Source organism: Electrophorus electricus, chromosome 4 (genome assembly GCF_013358815.1).
Source record: "Electrophorus electricus isolate fEleEle1 chromosome 4, fEleEle1.pri, whole genome shotgun sequence".
Classification (NCBI taxonomy): domain Eukaryota; kingdom Metazoa; phylum Chordata; class Actinopteri; order Gymnotiformes; family Gymnotidae; genus Electrophorus; species Electrophorus electricus.
The window spans coordinates 19480421-19504179 of record NC_049538.1 but is presented as its reverse complement, the minus strand read 5'-3'; the positions used below and the strand labels follow the sequence as shown (position 1 = coordinate 19504179).

Genomic DNA, 23759 nt, shown 5'->3' with positions numbered 1-23759 from the left:
CTGTCCAAGCGACAACTGGCTGGGCTGGACAGGGGACAGGGTACAACTTTTACTAGGAGGGACAGGCGGAAGTCCACTAAGGTGGCCTTGATTGGCCAATTTACTCGCCGTCTGGGAGCGGAAGCCACAGAGTGAGGTGAGTTGGCCCAGGCTCTCCCTCCAGTTGGGGTCTCCCTGGCATGTGCTGGCCTTTAAGCAGGAGCGTCCAGGTCTTGTGCCGGGGGGCGACTCCACCAGGCTGGCTGAGCGCCTGCTCCCTGAGCTGAGAGCCGAGTCTTCGGACACGAGCACATGCGGCGTGGGGGGATGTGGCAGACACGTCTTGAGTTTCTTACAAAGGGCTAATTTGGCTGGGTCGATCGAGCCCTCGCGTTCTTTCTCGGGTACTGACTGAACCAGGTCTGGAAAGGACGTAAGTAACGTCTCGTGTTTCTTCTTGGTGTGATGGGGAGGTTTTGGGTGCTTGGTGAAGGAGCTAACACATTTGACTTTATCAGAGTGCAGCTCTAGCTGAGTTGGGCCATGGCTCTTTAGAAGAGGAAGGTTAGACACCCAAGTCATCTCTGCTCACAACCGCAACAGGGAGAGAGGAGAAGAATTCACACGGCTTCAACAAAATTCATATATTATGCATCAATTCTATTAAACAAAACTGTGGAAAATAAGCAGAAATCACCAAAATGCAAACATAACAAATAACATCATGTTAGAATAACAATCTATAAAATACTTGGTTGTTTATATTATATTTGTCACCCTGCGTTAACCACCAAATTCCTAACATTTGAATAGGCTTAAAATATGCAATCAAAAGTAGGCAAGAAGCTGGAGTATGCTAACAGTATGAATTGCAGGTTTACTCACCCTTGTCCACAGTGAAGGTCCTTGGGCTGTAGGGCTTGGTCAGCCTTTGTGTCGATTTGGGACTTTGTGATGGTACTGCACCCTGCTGCAACTGAAGGTCTTCACTCAGCTGGTCCTCCAGATGCTGTAAAAGTTTCTGTCTGAAATTCAATAATCTGGTTGATAACACTGAAGACCTTAATGAAGAGCTGTGTCTTAATTGTGACTTTCAAACCATTTTAGTGGGGAAGAAACCTTGGCAGTGCTCATATGATATTTTTGCACATTAATATTATTAACATAGTATTGTAAATATTGTTTCACATAATATTTTAGTCTCTGTCAGTCTAACAAGCATATGGGAGCATGTAATAGCAGTTGTAGCTGCATATATATTCTCAGTTTGTTTTTATTTGTGCATGGCTTTAGGCTTTAAAATGTGTCACTCAGCATACTCAAGCAATCTGTTTTGACCTTTTCTTTGAAAGTTGTGGTAAAACAAAAGCTTTTTAAGTAAAACTTCACATTACATAGCCTCATTACAGTGTAATATACAATGATGTGCACCAACAGTTTGATACGCTATATTCACTTTGTACTTATTCTAAGCACACTACTAATCTGTTTTCCATAATGTAAGCATCAGCATGTTGTTACATCATTCCTCAGTATATTACACTGTAAATAATGGCATAGTTACACTGTAATGGTGACTACTACAGTTTTACATTTCAAGATTCCACTAGGAGGTCCAGACTCTCACTCCTCACTCTTGCAGCTACTTACCTTTAATATTGAATTTAATGAAGTTACTGAAAACTTTGCAGTTTACTAAATAATAAGCCTTCAGATGATTGTCTAAATAATACATCCAGAGTTTAAGAGGTACCATATAGGTTTAAAAAAAAAAAAAATTATAAGTTTAATAAGTGCTCATTATATTTTTGATAGCTTAAATCTAGTTTATTCCATTTCATTGCGACCTGCTGTACTTGCCTTGTAGGAGTGTTTTTGGCGTTACGTAGGTGACTCAGCAGCGCCCTCTTGTGCTTGATACTGTAGGCCTGCCCTATAATGTCCCGCGCTACATGCCGCAGGTCCTGTGCTTGGTCGATGAGCGTCTCGGCTATCAGGAACATGTCTCCTTCACACAGGAGATCCAGCTGGCGCAGGGTGTCCAATGCACCCAGTCGTTTCCAGTGTGGATTCTCCTTCTGGATGTTTTTAAGCAGGGCCCTCTTAAGAGTCTGCCTCATTGTAGATTGTAGATTGTGGATTTTACAGATGCTGCACAATGCCTCAGTACAGTTGTTATAAACACCAGCATCCATGCAATCCATGGTCAACATCAAGGCATGCATGACCGAATCCACCTCAATAACCTTAGGTTTTTTGGTCAACCAATGGCTTTGAGCAATGGTTTTCAAAAGGTTTTTATGATTGTCAAAAACTTTCTCTTCTTCCAGACCAGGTTCACTAAAATAATCAAGGTCGCCAGACAACTTCAGCAGTGTCACTGGTCTTGAGACCCTAGCATCAACATGTTTGTGTAAGTGTTTACTCTTGTGTAAGGGTTTGTACATGTCCTGGAGAGCTTCAACCTCAGATGAGTCCTCTGTATCTTGTGGCTCACATTTCTGATCCCTATTTCTGATCACAGAGTTGGGGACAAACTCATCAGCTGCAACTGGCCAGCCTTGTGCAACAAACTCCACATCAGCTTCCTGGCCTAGGGTTTTACACTGGTTCTGGTCCACACTTCCTGGTTCTGGTCCCCTTCTGGTGGTAATATCCCCCTCTGTCTCAGCTTTAAGAACTGATGAAGTGTAAAAACCTAAAATAGAAGCTACAATAAGGTAAAAAAGTATAAACCATATGATTACCCAGTGATAACAGTAATGAAAGATAATTTCTCCTAATGATAATCTTTAATTGTGCTTCTGTCCTCCTCTTACATAGAACAGTGGTTGAACTACAAGGCACACTGGAAGGAACATACTATTAAAAGCATTTATTCACAATCCTTTGTTTACAAAAATGAGTGCACAAGCCATCATTTATTGTTGTTTATGTGGCAGTACACAAATTACACATACAGCAGTGCATTGTTGGGCCTCAAAACACCTTTTGACTGCATTTTCAATTCCCTTTGATTTCTTATCTGTATTCCTTTCTTATCCATTTTCTTTTTAACATAAGCTAACGTGAACTGTCCGTTATTTCAGTAGAGAAGATGTGAGCTCACCATGTCGTCCTCTTTTTGGTGGCGTAGATCTGTCTGCTGACCCTTTGTGCATGCACACATCTGTCACCTGTATATGTTCTACAGTGCTCGTCGTGGGGGGCATTTCTGGCTGTGCCGTTTCCTCTGCAGGCTTCGGCAACATCCTCGGCACAAGACCCAGATCATAACAACTGGGTGAGAGGGGCAAAAACGGGATGGGAGCTTCTAGAAGGTCATCAGCAGGAGCCTGGTCCAGCACCTGCCTCAGCAAATGGCCTGGAAGATATCGCACGCCCATGATGACGGAGATAGTGCCACTGAAGGAAGCAAGGAGGTCACCACGAGCGTTAGCAAAGCACACCTGGCTTACAGACGCACCCAGCTGTATTTCGGCCAGCAGGGTTCCACAAGTATTCCACACCTCCACAATTCCTGCAGGACCTGAAAGCGCGACCAGCCCCAGGGCTGTACAGTAGTCCATGCAAGATATGGCAGTTGGTGGGTTCCTGTCCACTGTTAAGCACTTCTTATCCAACAGGGAGTACAATAAAAGGCTATTGCTTGGGGATAACGCAAAAATAAGGCCTGGCAGCAGGCAGGTTCGAGTTATACTCGAGCAGCAGTTTATGCGAGAGACTAGGGCTAGGTTAACTTCTTCTCCTCCAACTTCTACCTCCCAGACAGTGAACTGATCGTCTGCCCCGTGGCAACACAGCTGGGGTTTCTGACCAGGCAGACTGCTGATATGAAGAACAGCTCCTCTGTGGGCTTTCTGCACTTGGCAGTTGAATCCATGCGGAGAGAGCAGCTGAAGTGTTCCACTGCGATGGCCACTGAACACCAGACAAAGTGGAGGCTTGGTGTCCGCACAGTCCGCCCCACCCATCATGACAGCTTCCAAGGCTGTCACACTTTCACCTTGGTCCCAGATTTTGGAGGTGCACAAGATCCGTTTGGCTGGACAGGGACAAAGAGTCATGTCCAGCACAAGAACTTCTGGAGAGCCATTGGCCACAAAGAGCTCCTCTTGTTGTGGGTTGTAAGCAAAGGCCAGGGCGTGTTCCAGCTGGGGATACGGCCAGGAAAGGAGGAGCGTCTGCCCACTAACCGGCGAGATGAGACGGGCGATAGCATCCTCGGACACGGAGAGTAGCCGCGCACGGCCCTGCCCACACTCCACCCGCCGGAGGTACCGTCCGCTGCACCCTCCCTCGTGGAAGGGCTGGTAAACGTCCTGCAGCTTCCAAACGGAGAAGGCGGAGAAGGAACGGCAGAGGACTCTGCGCTTCCCGATGGATTGCAGGTTGCACACACCACCTGGCTCATCCACGAACAGCTTGAGCAGTAGCTCCCCACAGCAGTTCCACTCCTTCACCCAACCATCCTTGGATGAGGTGAGCAGGGAGCGCGTGTCCTGCTGCAGGGTGAGCCCCACGACAGGGCGTGTATGCGCCCGGAACTCCTGCAGCAGGCTCCTCGTGTCCTGGTTCCACACCTGAACATGGCCAGAGGCGTCGCCCGTGTACAGGTACCGCTGGACCCAGTCGGGCACGAGCCGGAGCAACGTCGCCCGCCCATGCCCGCGGAATGCTGGCAGCTCCTTCTTACTCCTGAGGTTGAAGCTCTTGATGCAGTAGCCGCAGAGAGCATAGAGCACTGGGCTGTGTTGATCAGTGAGCAGAGAGCTGATAGCGATGTTGCGCTGCAGGGAACTGCAGGTCCAGTCCAATGTCTGAGTAACGCCCAGTGGAACGTCCAGTGAGGGCCAGAAGGCCCAAAATGTGATGATGCCCATGCCGCCGGTCAGCAATTCCTCTGTCTGCTTGCAGTAGTGCATGGAGAACACGGAGCTCAAGAGGACAGCCCGAAATTGCAGGTTCATGCCCTGCGCTGGCTCGGAGAACACACGTAAGGATAGGTCGCTGCAGGCACCGACAAATGCTCTCTGATTTGGCACATAGATGAGATGATCAACCTTGTAGTTATTTTCCAATGGAAAACTCTTATAATGGCCAAGCTCGCCTCTTATGTTTTCTCTCCAGACTGTCAACTTGTGTGAGAACAGAAAAAAAAGATGGTTAGCAAAGAAGAACGAAGAATCGTGGGCGGATATAGAGAGGAAGAAGAGTAGCACAATAATTACACAGTACCACAAAAAACAGAAATTACAGTGACCACATCTACACTGACATTAAATGAGTAGATCTAATAGTGAAAATGAAGCATCGTTGTTACCTGATGCTGGACCATCTTGTGGCCCCACTGGAACCCTATAACAGTAGTGCCACTGTGCCCCTTGAATGTGGTTAGGGACCGAATGTAATTTGAGCCACAGGAATAGTGGAACTGAATGGCTGGTGCTATATCAATATACACTGTGTCATCTTGATAGTGTTTACTGCCATCCTCTCGTTCCTGACATAGGGTAATGATAGAAACAACAATTCAAGAGGTTTAGTTGGCTAAGACAAATCAGCATGCTCACTGAATCTTTGAATGCTTCTTTCTAAAATACAAAGCATGTAAACAAGCAAACAAAAACGCCCAATCCTCAAAGAAGGAAGCAAAAACCATTCCACCTTAATCGTGTTATGGAGTTGTGACAGTGCATATTTCCAATCTGGAATTCTTCTCCGAATTGAAGACATAACCGAAGTGCAGGGTGTTTCTCGGGAAGATTACTTGCTGGAATTCTTTCTCTTTTGACTCCTCGTTAACTACCCAACACAAGATAATTCTGATTATGATGGTGTTCCATACATACATTCGACGTGGGGAACTGCTTGCATCACAATGAATGAGCTCAGTTATTTATTTATGTCAGGTAAACATTAGCGATGACCTTTACATTTCACTGTCGACATTAGTTCGCTTTTTGAAAGAGAGCCACTAAGAATTCAACATCCGTGGCTTGAACTAGGCTTCCACAAGGCTGCGCTCTATACCACCAGAAAATCCAGTAAGCGGCTCAGTCGACTGTAAAAGGATACAAATATCAAGTACAAGTTGACAACATTTGACTCCTTACAATGAGATGAAAGAAATAAACCTTGTTGCTACGTAGCCTATTTTGCTATTTGCAGGAAAGGCTTATTTACAAAATCACCAGAGAACTTCGGTTAACTGCAGTCTGACATCACACAACCCGTTCAAAGCGTAGAGCTTCAAATGGAAATCCTCACTGTCCAATGGGTTTTCACAAAAACAAAAAAGGGGAAAATTTCTACTCATATGTCTATTAGATTAGGGTCTTTATGTTTAGTGCAGTATACAGACGATACAATGATTTTCCCCTGCAGCAATTACATCTTAAAAATACAACTAATGCTGTGACTCACTGTGATGGATGATATGTATGTATGTGTGTGTGTGTGGGTGGGTGTGTACTTGAAACAGCCTGAAATGCCAAAAACTGCACGATGCGGTATTTAAAAAAATTTTTTGTTAGCCATTGCATTACTACCATCAGTTCAGGCTACTTGCAGGCGCATGCGCGATGTAACGTGTGTGTGTGTGTGTGTGTGTGTGTGTGTGTGTGTGTGTGTGTGTGAGCGAGCGAGAGAGAGAGAGCGAGCGTCGCGGTTTCGGTTGGCTGGGAGACAGGAATAACGAGTGTAGGAGCTGAGAAGCGTTCTTCGGAGCCAACATAGCTTGGGCGAGAAACGACTATTATACGTTGGGATTCGGAATATTTTAAAGGAGTACTGAAGGAATTTAAGTTGTTCCCCATATTGGGAATGTTGTAAGGTAAGAGACGCCGTGTGGAATGGTTAGTGTCATGTTTAATCCACAATGCTAAGTAAAGTAGCGAGGAAAGCGCCACTGGTACGCTAGCTTCTCTGGCTAACTTCATAGTATGTAGCAAGCTTGCCTTTGAACCGTGGTCTATTTTTTTCACCCGTCTCCTCCATTTTCACCGCTGAGAGGGAAATCGAAAACGGAGCTTTTTAACGAGTACCTGTAGGGCACGACTTTACATTTAAGATAGAATCGCTTTTTGTCGCGGTACTCATTAGAAAAGCCTTAACCAATAAACCGCGGTGCTTCCTGAGCGCTCAGCGCGCACGCGCCTTGGCTAACGTTGCGCTTGCGAGAGTGGTTTAGTTTTTCCTTCACCTGGATTTATTGTAGTCTTTCTCCATCATGGTCTCTCGTAATGGTCAACACTTATTTTTACGGTTGCAAAGCTTTGAATTATGAACCTCTGTGAGTGTGTATACATTTTAAAGTTTGCGCAAATGAAAAGATCCACCAAGAGTCATTTGGAGTTCGCCTAGGAAAACTAAACGTGCGATAGAAAGTCGTATAGAAAACGACCCCTTACTTTGGACCACCCACTTTGAGTTTGCATTTTAAAGTTGTAGGTCGTTGAATGAAAATAGTACTTTTAAAGAATGTGGTTATTTTAGGTAGCCTACTTTGCATTTCAAGAACACGGAGTGAAGCTCAGTGCTGTGCCTTTGTGTGGGGAACAAGTAGGTTGGTGTGCAGTTTGAGATTGATGTGCTCCACTTTGGATGATGGCAGATTCAAGTCTGCAGCCATGAGCCATACTTTTTGGTTAGTGCGTTGTTCTGAAACTTGAATGTGACTAAATTCATATCAGTTGTTATAAAGTAAGTGGGCTTTGACTGTGTGTGCACATTGAGTGATTACTAGAGTAATATTCTTTCTAAATGAATCTAATCGGCTATCATGTATTTTACTGTCAGTCCACTATTACATCTCTGACTTTTGTACTCTGAAGCCAGTTGACAGGTTGTAGCAGAATCTTGTACGTCAACGTTTAATGGCTTCTTTTATGAGACCTTGTTTTGACCATGGACAGGTGTTGGCGTTACAATTTTAATACACATGTATACTCAGAATGTGCTTGGAAATACTCTTTTTTTAATTTATATATAATTGTAAATATTCAGTTATATATTAAAATACTTCCTCCCTAAGCATAATGTAATCAGAATAACAGATTCATTACCAATGATTTTGAAGAGTCCGCCCTCCCCCCGGCAGTTAACGACTGTTAGACAGTTACTGTTGTCATTTACAGTGCAGCAAACAGTGGTGAACTTCACTTCATTCCTATTTGAGGAAATAACATTGCAAAAATACAATGTCTGTTTGTGAGGATTTGAGTGCCCTAGGTAATCTGAATAACTACTTCCAGGTGTTGGGCTATGCTTGAGTTGTCAGCAGTCTGCTTTACAGTAGCTTGCCTGTGTGGAATTTCTGGCATTTTGGATTTTTCTCAACTTGGACTATTGTTAGTTGAAAGGGCTCTTTTTTTTGCCTTTCTGTTTATACAGGCAGACAGACACACACACTATTTGTTGTTTGCTGGATTATAGTGTCATAGTGCCTTTTGTAAGTAATAGTTTTTCAGTTTGGAAACTGCTGAGAGTTGGCACAGGCTGTCTGAATTTGTGTTGTCATCCTTGGTCTGGGAGCTTTTCTACTGGGGTGTCTGCTAGGTCTTCATTTGTGCTCACACTGGTTTGATTTGTCAGTGTCTTGTTGTCAACTGCTTGTTTCCCTTTAAGGACCTTGCTAGAGTGCAGAGACTATACAGTAACATACCAGTATAAAGATTCTTCTTTTTCTATTATGGCATATAAAATTCAAGGTCCTTAGGTCCTTTCACATGTTTATTGAATAAAGAGTGATTTGATTTATTTATTTATTTTTGGCACAGATCGAAGTTGAAAACACATTTTTGACCGGCATAAATGTGACCGCTAGCAGCTAATGGAGAGAAACCACATCTGATAAATCTTTCTTCAGACGTACAGAGCGAAGGCAGATATGGCTACCTCTGGAGCTGGGCTCCTGTTTCCTCTCCTTTCCTTGCCGTTCTGGCCAGCTAGGCTGCAGTAAATATAGCCTGTTTGGTTTTTGCCGGCGGATAAACATGTGTCGTACAGGCCTGCTTACCACAGTGCACTCTGGGAGTTCCTCCCGCAAAGACAGAGACAGAGCATACGTTCAGGAACTCCTGCCCTGAAAGAGACAGGGACACTTTGCCCTTTGGGACCTCTTTATTGTCTTTAGAGCCACTCCTCCTTGCTGTTAGTAGTCCGCACTACATCCAGCATACGCGTGTACTAATTACTCAGCGTCTACTAATTACCCACCTACAGGTGTTCATCACTTTTGCCGGTCAGCATTTAACCCATGAGATCAATCATGTAGCAGACCTGTCTACGTACCTGTACTTAGGCAGTAGAAGCAGTAACCAGTCTCTGCTCTGTATGGGAACAAAGGCTTGATCAGATTGCAGGCGGAAGCGGGTCGCTAGGCTGCCATTCTGCCTGCTGGTGCTTTTCCAGTTTTGTCTCAGCCTCTAGAACCAGTGAGACCTGATCCACAGTACAGCACCAATAGAAATCGAGGCTTATTCCTCGTATGTCTTTCTTTAATTGGCTTGGCCTTATTTATTTGCCCTGATTCCAGTCAGCTACATTCATAACAAATAACAGTGACCTCAAATTAGTGTTTACCACACATCTAGTTTAAGGAAAAATGATCGGCGGGTGGAGTCGAAAGACTTTTGGAAGCATTTCATTTGTTAAAGGCAATGTTGTTAATGTGTGATTGTTTAGGTGCTTTGAGCTGGTAAAGTGCATTAACCGGTTGAATAATCGGCGATCATGTCAGACACTGTATTTATTCTGTTGTGATGTGTTGTGTTTAATGAGCCCAGATGTTTCGGCCTGCGCTGTAGTGCAAGGAGGCCACGGAGGGTCCCTGGAGTTGCTCTCTTTCATGACTTTCTGTTTGTTAGGAATTTCCTATTGATCTGCTAGTGTGATTTTAATTCCCCTCTGGAGTGAGACGTCCCGAGGAAGCTGCTAGAGGGAATGGGGGAATCCTTCATGACCCGACAGCAAGAGACCAGGAAGGAAGCTGCGATGACTGGACTCTGACTTTGTCACATGAATCACTCTGTTACACAGCCACAGTTGTTGTCGTGGCCCCTCGGTTTCAGTTCCAAAAGTCCAAGCACACATCTGGGGAGTAGGCGGCAGGGCAGTGGGTTGGAGCGGCAGGTCACCGCTGAGGGGAAGAGGGGGTGGGCGAGGTTTCGGTGGCGTGTCGCATCGTCCTTTCGTGTCTTGCTCCATCTGGCCTTCCTTTGAGGTAGAGGCAGGAGGGCGGTGTGTCACTCTTCCTCCGATCAGCACGCTCTTGGAGGAGAGGCCTCGTCAAACAGGAAATGAATGTGCAGGGCTGACAAGCTTGTGAATCATGGCCTCTGAAGAGACAGATCAGGGTCACACACGCGCACACACGGGAAGGGTGTTAGGAGCTTGTGTAGACTTACGGAATACCTAAGTAGTTAGGATATATTGTAAAATCAAGATATCGATTTTTGGCTCCTCCAATGAATGTGTTTCATTAACTGGTACTGCTGCTGAATCACAGTCGATCACTCCACACAGCCTTGCTTATCAAAAAGAGAGCTAATGAATCACACTCCACACTCCTGAGTACCGCCTTGTGTGCCGACCAACCTTAGACCATCTCTTTGAAGTGTTTTGTGAGCTTCCTAATGAAGCTCGGTGCTAGCTGTGAAACCTTTTTCTGGAATGTTTGTAACATGTAATGTAACTCGACAATGTACTGAAATACTCTAATCACTCGTACTCTCCAGCAGTCATCTCAGTCCAAACCTGCCTGAAACTTTCCATCACGACTAATCATAAAAGCTCAGCTTATGTTTCATCCAAGGCACATGGTTTTTTGAAAAGGCCATTAATGGAGGGACTAAAAACAGCAGTCTGTGAAACGCTATCAGGTAAACAGGGAGCCATTATGAGGAACACAGGTTTTCAGTTTTGGGATGAATATGCTTATAGCAGAGTTATTTAGGTGCTGCTGTAGTGGTGGTCTTTTTTTGAAGCAGAGTGAGACAGCCTTGGCCCAGGAACGCTGTATGCATCGATTTTAAAGAGCTCTGGTTTGGAGCATGGCTTGCTTTTAAGAACACGCTAGCTTGCCCCTGCTCAGATCACCAGCATTGTCGTTACTGTAGGGGCTGTACTTTTTACTATTCTCTGTACACCCACCCACACGCACGCACGCACGCACTCACACGCGCGCGCGCATTCGTATAGCCTACACACATCCCACTCGTCGGCCCTCCCGTTCTCACTTACATGCGCGGCTCCGAGCTACTTTATCCTTCCCCACAGTGGTATTATCCCCGACTGCTAGAGCACTTAAGGCTTGTCTAAGGTCAGATTGCTTTCGCACCTCTCCGGATCTCGCGTCTCGCGCCAGAGCACTCAAGCTTCGCGCTGGAGCGTTGCCGTCAGCAGTGAGACTCTGTATCGCTCGTGTTTGTCCTGAACCGTTGTGTGCTGTGCTACTAATAGCCTTGTCATAGGCCAGAGGGCTCGATGTATGCAGGATGTTTCGGCATAATCACAGCCCGGTGGTGTGGGGTTTGTTGTTTTTTCCCTTTTCTTTTTTTCTTTTTCCTCTCGGCTCAGACTGCATTACGCTGTCAATAAGTATTTGCCACAGAGAGCCCTCGATTCCTTTTTAGGCCGGGGCTGGGCGTAGTTTATGCCTCAATGGCTTTCTATTTCGCCGTGGTTTGGACAACGTCGCGGTCCCCACGTGAATCAGCAGGCGAAAGGCCTAGAAAGGCCCAGGTCCCATCTGACTCCACCTGCGGTGGAGCCAAGCTACAACGGGCTGACCGCGAGTTCATCAGCCGCACATCTGGATTAGTGAGCCGGTCCGCTCTGGTCTCCCCGGATCCCACCCCAAGTCACGTTCCACTGTCAGAGCTGCGTCTGCGGCCCAGACAAAGCTGTTGATCGTCTCCCCGGTGTCACGATGCCAGTGCTGGGCTTTTAACACAAATGCTCACACCAAAAACGGGACAGAGGCCCTCCTCGCTGCTCCTGTACAATGAAATGCTTATTAGAGGAAGGTGTGTGTGTGTGTGTGTGTGTGTGTGTGTGTGTGCGCGCGCGCGCGTGTGTGCGCGCGCGTGTGTGTGCGCGCATGTGTGTGTGTGAGAGAGATCTTGTGTTGCACTCCATAGTTTAAATCTCATAACTATAGAGTCATTGTTTTAATTCTAATAGAGTGTAGCATGTGGTCATTCCATGAATGGATTTTTGGCTGGATTTCATTGCAGTTTTTTTTCTCCATTGCTAAAGCACATTTTGTTACATGGTACAAAAAAGTTTATTTGGCGCTCCACAGAGCCCATAGTGTGTAAAAATAGTGCAAGTCTCTTAAAAGGTCTATTTTTAAGTCGTTGCCTGTGCCGTTTCTGGCGGGGGCATGTGTGTGTAAGAGTGAGAGATGTAGCCATATCGCCATAGATTCACATTTGTTTTTGGAGACTTGGTATAAGGGTTTAGTGAGACTGAAACAAGAGTCTGTCTTCAGTGGCGCGCGCGTGTGTGTGTGTGTGTGTGTGTGTGTGTGTGTGTGTGTGTGTGTGTGTGTGTGTGTTTGTGTTTGAATGTCTCTGAGTGTCTGGCTTCAACCCGTGCTTGTTTATTCTGCCATGTATTTGTGTCTCGGTTATCTGTGTTACTTGAGTCTTTAAGGAGTTTAGGGCCACTACCGGAGTCGTCAGGCTCTCTCACACGCGCACACACATACACACTCCTGTCATGTTTCTCAGGAGAGCTGTAGTGTACACGCTGACTGAGCGAGGGAAAAGATGTGTTTCCTCAGCAGATCAGGGAAGCCCTTATCATCGTGGGAGTGGGAAAGATGTGCTGATTACGGATGAGCGATAGGCAGGACACACACACACACACACATACAGCTAAGAGAAAAAAGAATGAGGGTACACACAAAAAGCAAAGCCATGGTCAAAAACAATTCAATCATTTGTCAGAGACTAAACAACTTATGTCTTCTGTAAAATTTGACTTGTTTTAGCTTTTTTATACTAGCTAAGACTTATGCACTTTTATCCTGTGCACTTTTTATGCACTTTTTATCCCGTGTGTTATGAATAAGTTTTCTGTCATGTCTCTCAAATCCATGAATTTCACCCCTCCCTACTCTCTCACTCTGCTTCTTCCTGCCTAGATTTTATCGTTCTGACTACTTGCACCTTTGGGTCAGGCAAGCTCATAGCAGTTCCCAGAAAGAAGGAAGATTTGGTGGTGTGTGTCTGTGTGTGTCTCTGTGTGTGTGTCAAAAATGTGTGTGTGTCTCTCTCTTTCTATGCATGTGTTAGATGGTGGTTTGGTGTAGAAATCTGAACCTGACAGGAACCCGACCAAACCCAAGACCGTATTTCTTTTTTCAGGTCCAAACCCAAGATGGTTTGAAAGAATTTACACACACGTCAGTGATGTGCCTAGACTCATTTGGCTGCTCACTGAAGCATTGCAGAGTGCACTAATGCATGTAACATGTAAATCTGTTGATCACCATGGACAATGCACCTTTGCCAAGCTTACTATGACGCAGTCATAAACTATAGCATAAAAATAAGTGCCCATCATGTTCTGGCCAGTATAATTATACAGCACACACTGATTGTACCCAAGCAGCAGAACTAGCCATGACGGAGGCATGCTGAAACAGCGTGCGGATGGAGAATGAATAAATGTCTTCAGACTGAGCTTTCTGTTGGGGAACCAGACTCCCTGCCATTGTGGTCTTAGCCTGAGCGAAATGCTTCTTACTGAGGAGTTTTATATATTCAGATCCTTCACCATGTGGTCCAGCTACACCCCTTTTGATCTGTGTGCACATAACACATACATGACCAGTCAAACTGTGGACCGTAAATATGCATGCACGCCCACACAAAAGTCTGAGGCATGGCTTTTATTCATCAGTTCTTGTTGGGTCCTGTTGGACCTAGGTGGGGTACCCACGCTCTGGGATATGTTTGTGCGTCTTTGTGTCGACACATTGACTGTGGTAGAGAGATGCCTTTCTCTCAGGTTCAAGGTCAGAGTAATAAGCAAACCTTCGTAAGCTGGAGGGAGACTACATTAAAACTGACTGGTCTCACTACTGTAGGTTAACCTCTGTCGCTCTCACTCTCCCTTGCTGTGGGTAAACTACTAAACATGACAGGACTTTAATGTGGCATGACCTATGAGCTCACTGAATTCCTACACTGTTTTAAAAACTAACACACACACATATATATTCTAACCAGCTTTCAGCTGGTTCCTACGTCTCAATCTGACAGGAAAGTTCTCAGCCCCACTGGGAGTCTTCAGGCTCTCATGTCCGGGCTCTGTCCCACCGTGTGCAGTGTGCAATGTAACATTTTTCTCCCACTGGTGCCCCGGTGCAGTAGATCAGAATTGTATTGGTCCCTTGTCTATATTTACTTGCCCAGGTAAAAATAAAACCTTTTAATTTATTGATCATGTATATACATTGTACAAGTTGAGTTTGTTGTAGTTGCAGGACGTCCATGAGCAATGCATTACAGTAAGTCGGTGAGAAACAAAGCAAAACAAAAGCATGGATCAGTCTCTTAGAATCACGCAGCTGCAGATAGCGGCTCACTACTGCTGTATTCCTTAAATGACAGAAAGCAGTTTTAGTAATATTATGTAGTTTAAAATTTAAATCAGAGTCTAGACACAACACTCAAAATGCACACTCAAATACTCACTTAAATTTAAATCCACATAAGAAATCAAAAGTTGAATTTGAGCAGGTAAAAAATACGAAAAATGTGATGTTGAGGTTTGACAAATCTTCATAGTTTTGACAAATGTTTTGTTAGAATTACACACACACACACACACACAGCTAAGAGAAAAAAAATAGTTGTCTGAGGCTTCAGTGTCTTGCTAAACCAACGTTAACATGGCGTTGCCTATACTTGTCAAAACACAGACAAGTATTTTCATCTCGGGCAGAGAGGCTGAATCCCAGCACATCTCCTAATGTTCAGTGTTTACCACTCAGCCATTAAGGTAGGCTATTGTCTTAGGCGAGGACAGGTTACTGTCCTAGCTAGCTATGTAATTAAGTGCCATTTAATACATGCTGTGAAATGTATCATTTGACTTCTAAAACCTATTAAATCATTTTGAGAAACTAGCTTAAGCGAGTTAGCTAGTATCACAGTAAACTGACTTGTGAGTGCAACTGGCCGAAACATTGCAACTAAAATGAACAGCCAATCGTTTTGCCTTTTTTTCTGGCCTCGGGCCATGGCTTATATCGGCCCCTCTCCTTTCCTCTCCTCTCTCTGTTCTCCCTTAGTCTTTCTGTGCCATTGTTACTTTAGCACCATGAGTTAAAAAGGAGAAACTAATGCATTCCTGTGCAAGTCACATTATAAATTGACGCGTTTTAAGGAATTGAGACACTCTGGTCAAGGAGGGTGCTAAAACACGATAAATAATTGACCGTTCACAGCCATAGTTAAAGCTCTATCAGCGACAGAGGCAGATGTCCAAATACTCCTTGAGTCCAGGCTTTGGCAAGCAAGAGTATGACATCATTCCTGAGATTGGTAGTGTAAAGAAATACAGCCTACCACAACTACTGTCTCCCTGTTCAGTCCGAGACAGAAGCCATTGCTGTGTGGTTCTGTTTAGCTGTTGGCTGTACTTTATGGGCTATGCATATGACTTTGGCATGAGAAAGTCCAGAGTCTGAATGCAGATACTCTGCCAGGGTGTCCATGAGTATACCATCCACGGCTCTCCATCTGCACTTCCATGCGCTTTCTCTGTGTACTTCAAAAGGGCAAAAGTGTCCGATGTGTAGGGGTGCAAACTCTGTACCTTCCAGTGTACTACCTACTGTCTTTGTACCAGTGCAGTTCTGGCATTTTTCTGAGGGTGTGTAAAGGATCTCTACTGAACACTCTTAGCCAAATCTCTAAGGGATTGGTAGATTCGGCCTAATCACTGCTGCGGCCCTTTGATCGCCGTTGAGTGGCAGCTACGTGGCCGTACATGCTGTTGAGTATCGAAAATGCATGGTGGAGGCTGAGGGCATGATGAGGGAGTACCCAGGCCAGCGTCCTTGAGCCTCTTAAACGTTGCTTTGATTTAGGCCTGCTGGCTTTGCGCTGGGCTGGCCGTCTACAGTAGGGCTTTGGGCTGGCCGTCTACAGTCTTTCCCAAACGTTCACAAGACTGGAGGCTCGATCCCTTCCATTGCATCTATACCTTTCTTCCCCTGCCCCCTCCTTTCTCTCTCTCTCTCTCTCTCTCTCTCTCTCTCTCTCTCTCTCTCTCTCTCTCTCTCTCTCTCTCTCTCTCTCTCTCTCTCTCTCTCTCTCCCTCTCCCTCTGACATGCACAGTAAAACACACTGAAAAGTGGCCACACCTTTCTCCTTTATGTCTGTCAGCAAATACAGGGCAGCCTTTGTTAGCTTGGATGAACAGACTGAAGTCTTTCACCTCAGCAGCCAACCACCTGGTGCAGCCCCCTCCCACCCAGCTAGAGGAAGGGAGTGCCCATCTGCACTGCTCCCAACTGGTTCTGACTACACACTGGCCTTCCACACTGATCTCCACACAGCTCTCTCTCTACCAAAACCTCAGCCTTACGATGGCAGGGCTGATCTCCGTTCAGCCGACAGAGGCCACGTTTTCCCACCCAGCTCCCAGTGGGAGGATAATTTTGCCCTTGTTTGCTTCGTTTTCATTTGTTCTGTTCAACTTCGCTGCAATTGTGTGTACACAAAAATGTGTAAGGGCAAGCTTTTCGCTAGTGTCTGGGTGCTGAAGCAAGCTAATGAAGTGAAGTGGCTGAAGTGATGGATCAGTGTCCCTTTTGCCTTGGCCCCGTCCTGCCTGGACTGCTTAACTTTGGTGAGAGTGTTTCTAGTGTGTGGCCTTGGCAGCTAACAGTGTAACAGTGTGTCCTCGTGTTACCGCTGTGTCGTGGCTGAGAGAAACGGGAGTTGCAAGCAAGGCTCTGTGTGTGTGTGCACGCGCGTGTGTGTGTGTGTGTGTGTCTCTGCCTGTCTGTCTTTGTGTGTCTGTGCATTTGTGTGTGTGTGTGTGTCTGTGTCTGTGAGAGAGTGTGTGTATTATTGGACTCCTGGGCCAGAGTGAGTCAAACTGTTTGAATGTGTTAGCTACAGTATTAGTTTAAACATTAGTGTTTATTTTTCAAACACAACAATGTTTTGCTGCACTTATCACTAGTACACTAACATCCACTATGTTGTTGGATTTGGGCACGCCCGAATTATTTTTTTTTGCCACATATCATAACAACTGGTTTCAGATATGTATTTGAGTTGTGCTGAAGTCTAATAACCAGCAAGTATAAAAGAAATACCATTTTTATTTAGGGTCTAAACTGCATTCCCCACGCAGATGTCTAACTGGCTGACTGTCTGATCTGTGCACCAGTCGGGCACAGACCGGAGCCCAGCCTGACTGGAACAATAGGACCTGCCATCTGAATACAGAATAGCATCTTTTGGTGGGTACGGTTTGGCATTCCATTGACATGTAAATAATCTGAGTCTTATCAAGGTAAAAACTATACTTTGTGTGTGCACACTTCTCAGGACACACACATTCAAACTGCTCTGAAGCCTTTTCAAAACTAGATTATAACAATGGTGGGTATGTTACATCTGTAAATTTATAACATCCTAAATTAAACTAGAAAACCAGGAACAACAGAAAAACACAGGAAGTGCACACAAACCTGCGCTGACGGTTCCCTATGCCATTGGTTTCCTATAGTCCTATGGAAACGGCTGCAGGAATGGAAGATTGATCTTGACCCCTGTAACTTTGTAGCTAATGTACCTGCTCTGAAGGCCAGTCGAGTTGAAACATTGCGGTGAAAGCCAAGTGCTTTACCTTGCTATCTGAGGTTATTTCTTTACTTTTAGGATTTGTTAATCTAATTGGAATTATTTGCTTAATCTCATTTTGCTTAATGAGTCTGCCCAAATAGTACATGTTTGTATAATGTATAGGTAATGTAGGTTTTGTATATGCAGATAATGTTTGTTTTATATGCCAGATTCATAGATGTCACACAAAAAAAGACAGGATTGTTGAAAATGTTCAAAGATATGGGTATTGAGAAATTTCTAGGGAAACCTAGTTTGGCAATGTAGCATAAATATAGGTCAGGGGTTAAATGTAATTGCTATGGAAATAAATTGTCATTAAGGATGCAGAACAGAGTCTGTTAAACATTTGCTGAGATATTGGCGTTTCATGGACCAAAAGCATAAAAGCCTGCAATAAGCAAATTCATCTTTTGACCAAGTCTGTCCTTGTTCATATATGGTGTTTCTGACGACTGTTCTGTGGCTGTTTCTAACAATCGTTTTCACATGCTTTATAGAACAGAAATAGCTTTGATCGAAATAATGCAATCTAATTACAATAAAGGCAACTTTTTATTATTATTATGTTTATATCATGAAGTAGTGTCTTTGGGCAGGTGTTGGTTTTAATATTCAGATAAACTGTTAACAGACAATACTGGAGTTATTAATTATATGTCGTTAAAAATGTTTTTGCTTGAGCCTTGTTTAGTTTGAATGAGGAAAAAAAAGAGCGAAGGACTGAGAGGAAAAGCGAGAGAAGAAGTGGCCCCAGCTGCCCAGTAAAAGCAACCACACCACCCGGGATGAAGGAAGCGCGTGCGCGCGCCTGTGTTTGTATGCCACATACGCTGCGGCTTATCCTGCTCCAGCCTCCCCGCAAAAGAGCCCTTTGATGAGCAGACAGGCAGAGCTGGTTTGACAGGACAGGGGAGAGCACGCGCTCGCGCACATGAGCCCAAACGAGCGAGCGCTCGCGCAGGGTTGGTGCGGGAGCGCGCGCGTCAGCGGCTCGGCCATCCGCAGGGCCCTTACCCAGGCCCCTCGGATCCGGGGCCCTCGTCCTCTCCTCGCACTGCATGGCCTGCCTGTGGTGGTCTGGGAGACGGGGAGAGGGAGAGTGCTCCCGGGAGTGCGAACGTGGTACGTTCGTGTGGGCCCGTTTGCCGTTCCCTAGCAATAAACACTTTCCTCCCAGGAGTCTGGAGATGCCTTTCAGCGACTAGTAGACAGGCTGAGTTATTGGTTGTGCGTTCAGAGCCTTTCCCCCTCTCCCTCCCTTTCTTGTGGGGTATCGGATCGGCCGAGGGGACTTCCACGGTACAAACTGCCTTCAGTGACGTCGCCGTGTGGGGAAGGTTGAGCTTAAGGCAACTGATTGTTTTAGGCTCACAAAGGAGAGTTCTTTTAAACAAGTACTCTAGGCTGACTTTGTATCTGATTCTGGTTAGCAAGTTTGTATATTAATTTTTGTTGGCTTAAACGCTTTTGCACTGAATGCAGTGTGCTGGGTTGCTTTTGTGTGCTGGCTGAAGGACTGGTGGTGTTGTGGTCTGACCTCCAACCGTGCCATCTCAAATTACTACTCGGCGCTGGAGAAACCGGGTCAGACGGTTCCTTCTTTCTCTCCATTTCTTTCTGTGGCGTTGTTGTTATCCCTGTTTTTCTCTCTTTCTCTCTCTCTCTCCCCCTTTTCTCCTCTCCCCGCTATCCCGTTGCGCCAAGCCAGCTATGAATAATCAGCAGACATTCATAATTAACACGAGATTAATTTATGAGGGAGACAGGACAGAAGGCAAAACGAATGAAGCACAAAGCAGTTGTCATCATTTTGCACAAGTGTCTTAAAACTGTGCTTGAGTGTGAGCGCACGTACCCACTGTGTGTGTACATGCCCGTGCGCATGTCTGTTACATATGTATTATGCTGAAACATCTCAGGATTGGAATATGTTAATTTTGTAGGATTCGCTGCCAGCACATTTGTATCTAATTACACATGACACTAGAGCTTTTGCGCTTGTCCTTGACGCCACTGTTCAGAGTGTAAAAGAGTTGTCAGCACTATAATAGCAATGTAGCAGTGACACAACATATGCAGGGACAGGCACAGAGAGGACTGGCTGACTGTGACTAATGACATTTCTGCAGTAATCATTTTGCTTAGAGCGTAATATCACTCCTTTTGCTCAATTTAAGGTAAAACGCGAAACATTACAGTACAGAGAGAAGGAAAGCTCCATTTCCCACGTCCTGAAAAGGCTCCTTGGCATATCGCCATCATCTTGCGTGATTGGTGCAGGACATCAACAAGCCCTCCGGCCGTGGACGGACCCGTCAGCTGGCACGTTTCTGGACGGAGCAGCCAGGGCCCCCCAGCTGGGTCCGCTTCTGCGGTGCGGCATGCTCCAAGCGCCCTCCTCCGGACCATGCCCCGCGTGCAGAGGCCCAGAGCAGCCCGAAGGAAACATGCCGCACAGACAGGTACCGAAACGCATGTCGGTAGACTGCACCGAGCTGGCGTTCTCCAGCAAACCAAAGGCCTACCGTGTCGTACCTTTTGTGCACTTGATGGGAAACCTCCAGAATGTTCTTCCCCTTTCCCATCAGCTCATTTGTTGTCTTTTTTTTTCCCCCAACATTCTGAGCCCAGAGCCTTTGATAACTTTAACTTTGATCTTTATTTGCGGCTGCTAGAGCCTGTTGGGATGGCACTTTTTGGGCTTCAAGGCAACGTCCCCCAAGTTTAAGCAAATGCAGCAAACCCCAGTAACAGTTAGGCCCCCGATTCCCTCCCTGTCAAGACGGAAAAGCCAGAGAACTCGCTGCATTATACCATCCCATTAATGACTTATTAATGCCTTCCATTGTCAGCTGCAGCGTGCTGTCAGTGTGACTGGGTCTCTGTGTAGGCTAGCGTCACTGTGAGGGCCCACTATACACGGAGACAGCCTGGAGTCTGCCTGCACACAGTCAATATTTGCCTTTGTGTTTCTGGCTTCTGGCATGGGAACAAACAGTGAATGGATGAGCGGGTTCGCGAGGGCGGGCGCGGGCGGGGTGTGCTACTTTTTTTTTCTTTTCTTTTTTTTAACACCACCCCCCCCTCCCCCATTTTTGGTTAACAGATTGAAGAAGTATTTTCACTGCAGTTGAACGCTCACCCCGGCCTAGATCAGATTTAACAGAAGCTCATCAAGTGGAGTGTATTACAGCCTGGTCCCAGAAGCCCACCCAAGCCAGCCGCGAGCTGTTGCCCTCCTGGCGGTGGCGCGAGGTGCTTGTGCGTATGATTCAAGAAATGAAACTGCAATGTGGGATTCGTTTCCAGCGCTTGCCGAGGAGCTCTCTCCATCTTTTTAAAGCTCTCATGACTTTCCCAGAAAATTCTTAGTCCTTTCTTCTTCTCTGGTTTTATTTTTTGTTTTTTGTTTTTGTTTTTGTTTTTTGGAAGGCCATTTTAAGAACAGCCAGGCCTCTCCTCCTGATTTCGCCGTTTCGGCGTGGCCGGACGAGGAGGCGCGGACAGCTTGGTCCGAGGCCACCCAGCGCGCCCCCGCTGCTCTCCTCCGTCTCACTCTGTCCATCTGGCTTCTCCTGCACGTGGGGTCAAGGGGGCAGCCGGGGGGTGCTGTGTGAGGGGCGAGCACAGCACAGCTCTCTGAGCACTGCCGAGGCCCCGCCGCCTTACCCCCTGGGGAAATGTAGCTTCCCACACGGGGACAGCGAAGGAAGCCCCTCACTGGAACAGCCCCGCCGCCTTACCCCCTGGGGAAATGTAGCTTCCCACACGGGGACAGCGAAGGAAGCCCCTCACTGGAACAGCCGGAAGGAAAGCATGTGGGGCTTTTTCACTTGGAATGTGCGCTAATACAAGGAACAGTCGTTTTAGTAATTTTATTTAGAACGTGTCCCAAATTAACGCAACAGGTTAAGACTGTCAATTAAAGCAGAGCACAGTGGCTACTGCAGGTTGGCAGTTGGTTCTAAAGCTGCGTGACCTAGACACACATAAACACACACACACACACACACACGCATTGCCATCTATTTGTTTGGCTCTTTTGAAGGCAGAAGTTCAGTCACATAACTGTCATGAGGAACAGCAGGAGGCTGGTGAACATCCCCACACAATGGAAATTTCTGGGGCTTTTTGTTAAAGAATGACATTTACGAGGGCTTGTGGCAGTATCGTTATAATGGCAAACTAACAATGCGTTGACCCACCTGTCTGTGCTCCAGTGTCTGGTTGTAGAACCCCACAGAACACTGGGTGACGTGTTGTCTCCCTGGCAATCGCAAGCAGACAGAGAGGTAACAGGAATCAGTTCCTATTTCAAACTCAAAGTAAGTGGTCATCTGGCAGTGTGTCAGCTTAACCCGGCCCATGTTTAAGAAAGTGTTGACATACTGGCTGTCCCCTGGTGGTCATATGCATACAGAACAGGAAATCATACTTCTCCATGCGAAACAGAAGGTCAAACTTCTGCATGTGTGGGAACCACTCTGGGTGGCTAGACTACAAATAAGTCATTGTAAAACAAACACACACACACATACGTGCACCTTCATACATGCTCAGCCTGTCTGCAGCCTGACTGTAAGAATAATTCACGTCCAGCAATCACGGGGTCCCGCTGCTGTTCCTGTTCCCTGCTGCGTATGACATTGTTACTCATCACCCTGTGGCTCTGAGCTGGAGCAGGACCTCAAAGGTGAGCGATGTGCAGCTGTCCTTCCTAACCGCCACAGAGGTCTTTGCTAACTAATGTAACGGTAAGGAACAGCCAGAGGCTGGCACAGCCGCCGCGTAGGACCGTAGCAAGGTAGCTGCTGATTGTGCCAATCTTGCGGGCAAGTTTCGAGAGGAAGCATGTGAGAATGTCATACCCTAAGACTCGATGGTCCGTTTTAAACCGCGTAAAGATTAAGCAGCGTTAGATTCGAAGGCAGTCAAAGTTCGCCTCCAGCAACGGTGAGTAGTACTTCTGGAGGTGAAATCTTTCAGCGCGTGTTCCGATAGTGTTTTCTGTTGGCAGCGTCTGGCCCGCACGAGAAATATTAGTGCAACATGCAGGGAATGAATTAAAGTTGCTGATGTGCTGGTGCTGCTGAGCTTTGTGTGGAGCAGCACAAGGGCACTGCCGCCCGTCCTCGAAATAGTTGCGCCGCACATGCACTTTTCTACTCCACTGCCTCCTTCACTCTTTGTGGTCTTCTCGCTCCCCCTCTCTCTCTCGTTCTCTTTCTCCGTCCCATTCCCTCTCTCGTTCCCTCTCTTTGTCCCCTGATCTGTGATGAGGCGGTTTTGGGAGCTGTAGCCAAATACCAGCTGATCCCGAAAACCACAAGGAGAGCTGACCACAGGGTGGGGTGGAGGTCGGTGGCCGCGGGTCAGGGGGTCTGGGGGGGATTAGCTGAGAGCAGGGAGGCTACACAGGAAGGCGGAGTTGGGAGAGGAATGAGTGTGTGTGTGTGTGTGTGTGTCTCGGTGGATGTTTTCTCAGTGCTCTCATACATTCTTTTTCATTTACTCTCCCTCTCTCTTCTCCTTTCACTCTTTCTACCAGCTGTGATAATAATGTTTTCAGCAAATTCACCGCCTCAGTTGAATATTGGGCTGTGTGTAATAGGTCTCTGTCCTCACCGCCTCAGTTGAATATTGGGCTGTGTGTAATAGGTCTCTGTCCTCACCGCCCCTCATAGCAGGTGCCGCTGTGTATTAAGACCTTTAAAAAGGTATTTTAAAAACTTTTATATGCTGTCTCCACAATAGTCATCCTAAGAGATTCTCTGATGATTTTAATAGTGTTTGTCACCAGGGACCAGGCTCTGAATTACATGGAAAGGTTTTTGTGCAGGTGGACTATTAAGTAGCATTTTGAACCCATTGAAGTGCTGGACAGGGATGCGTCT

At 46.2% G+C, this 23759-nt stretch overlaps 1 protein-coding gene across 3 annotated transcripts in view; it reads left to right on the top strand.

Annotated features, from left to right (window-relative positions):
• Positions 1-6663: 6663 nt before the first annotated feature.
• Positions 6664-23759, top strand: part of sipa1l3 (signal-induced proliferation-associated 1 like 3) — a 52942-nt gene continuing 35846 nt past the window's right edge. For 2 of the 3 annotated variants that reach the window (XM_035525334.1, XM_035525335.1), the window contains exon 1: positions 6664-6814. The gene's annotated coding sequence lies outside the window, so the exon portion shown is untranslated. Of the gene's footprint in view, positions 6815-20054; positions 20328-23759 lie in introns of those variants that run through there. The other variant, XM_035525336.1, reaches the window with a different exon arrangement.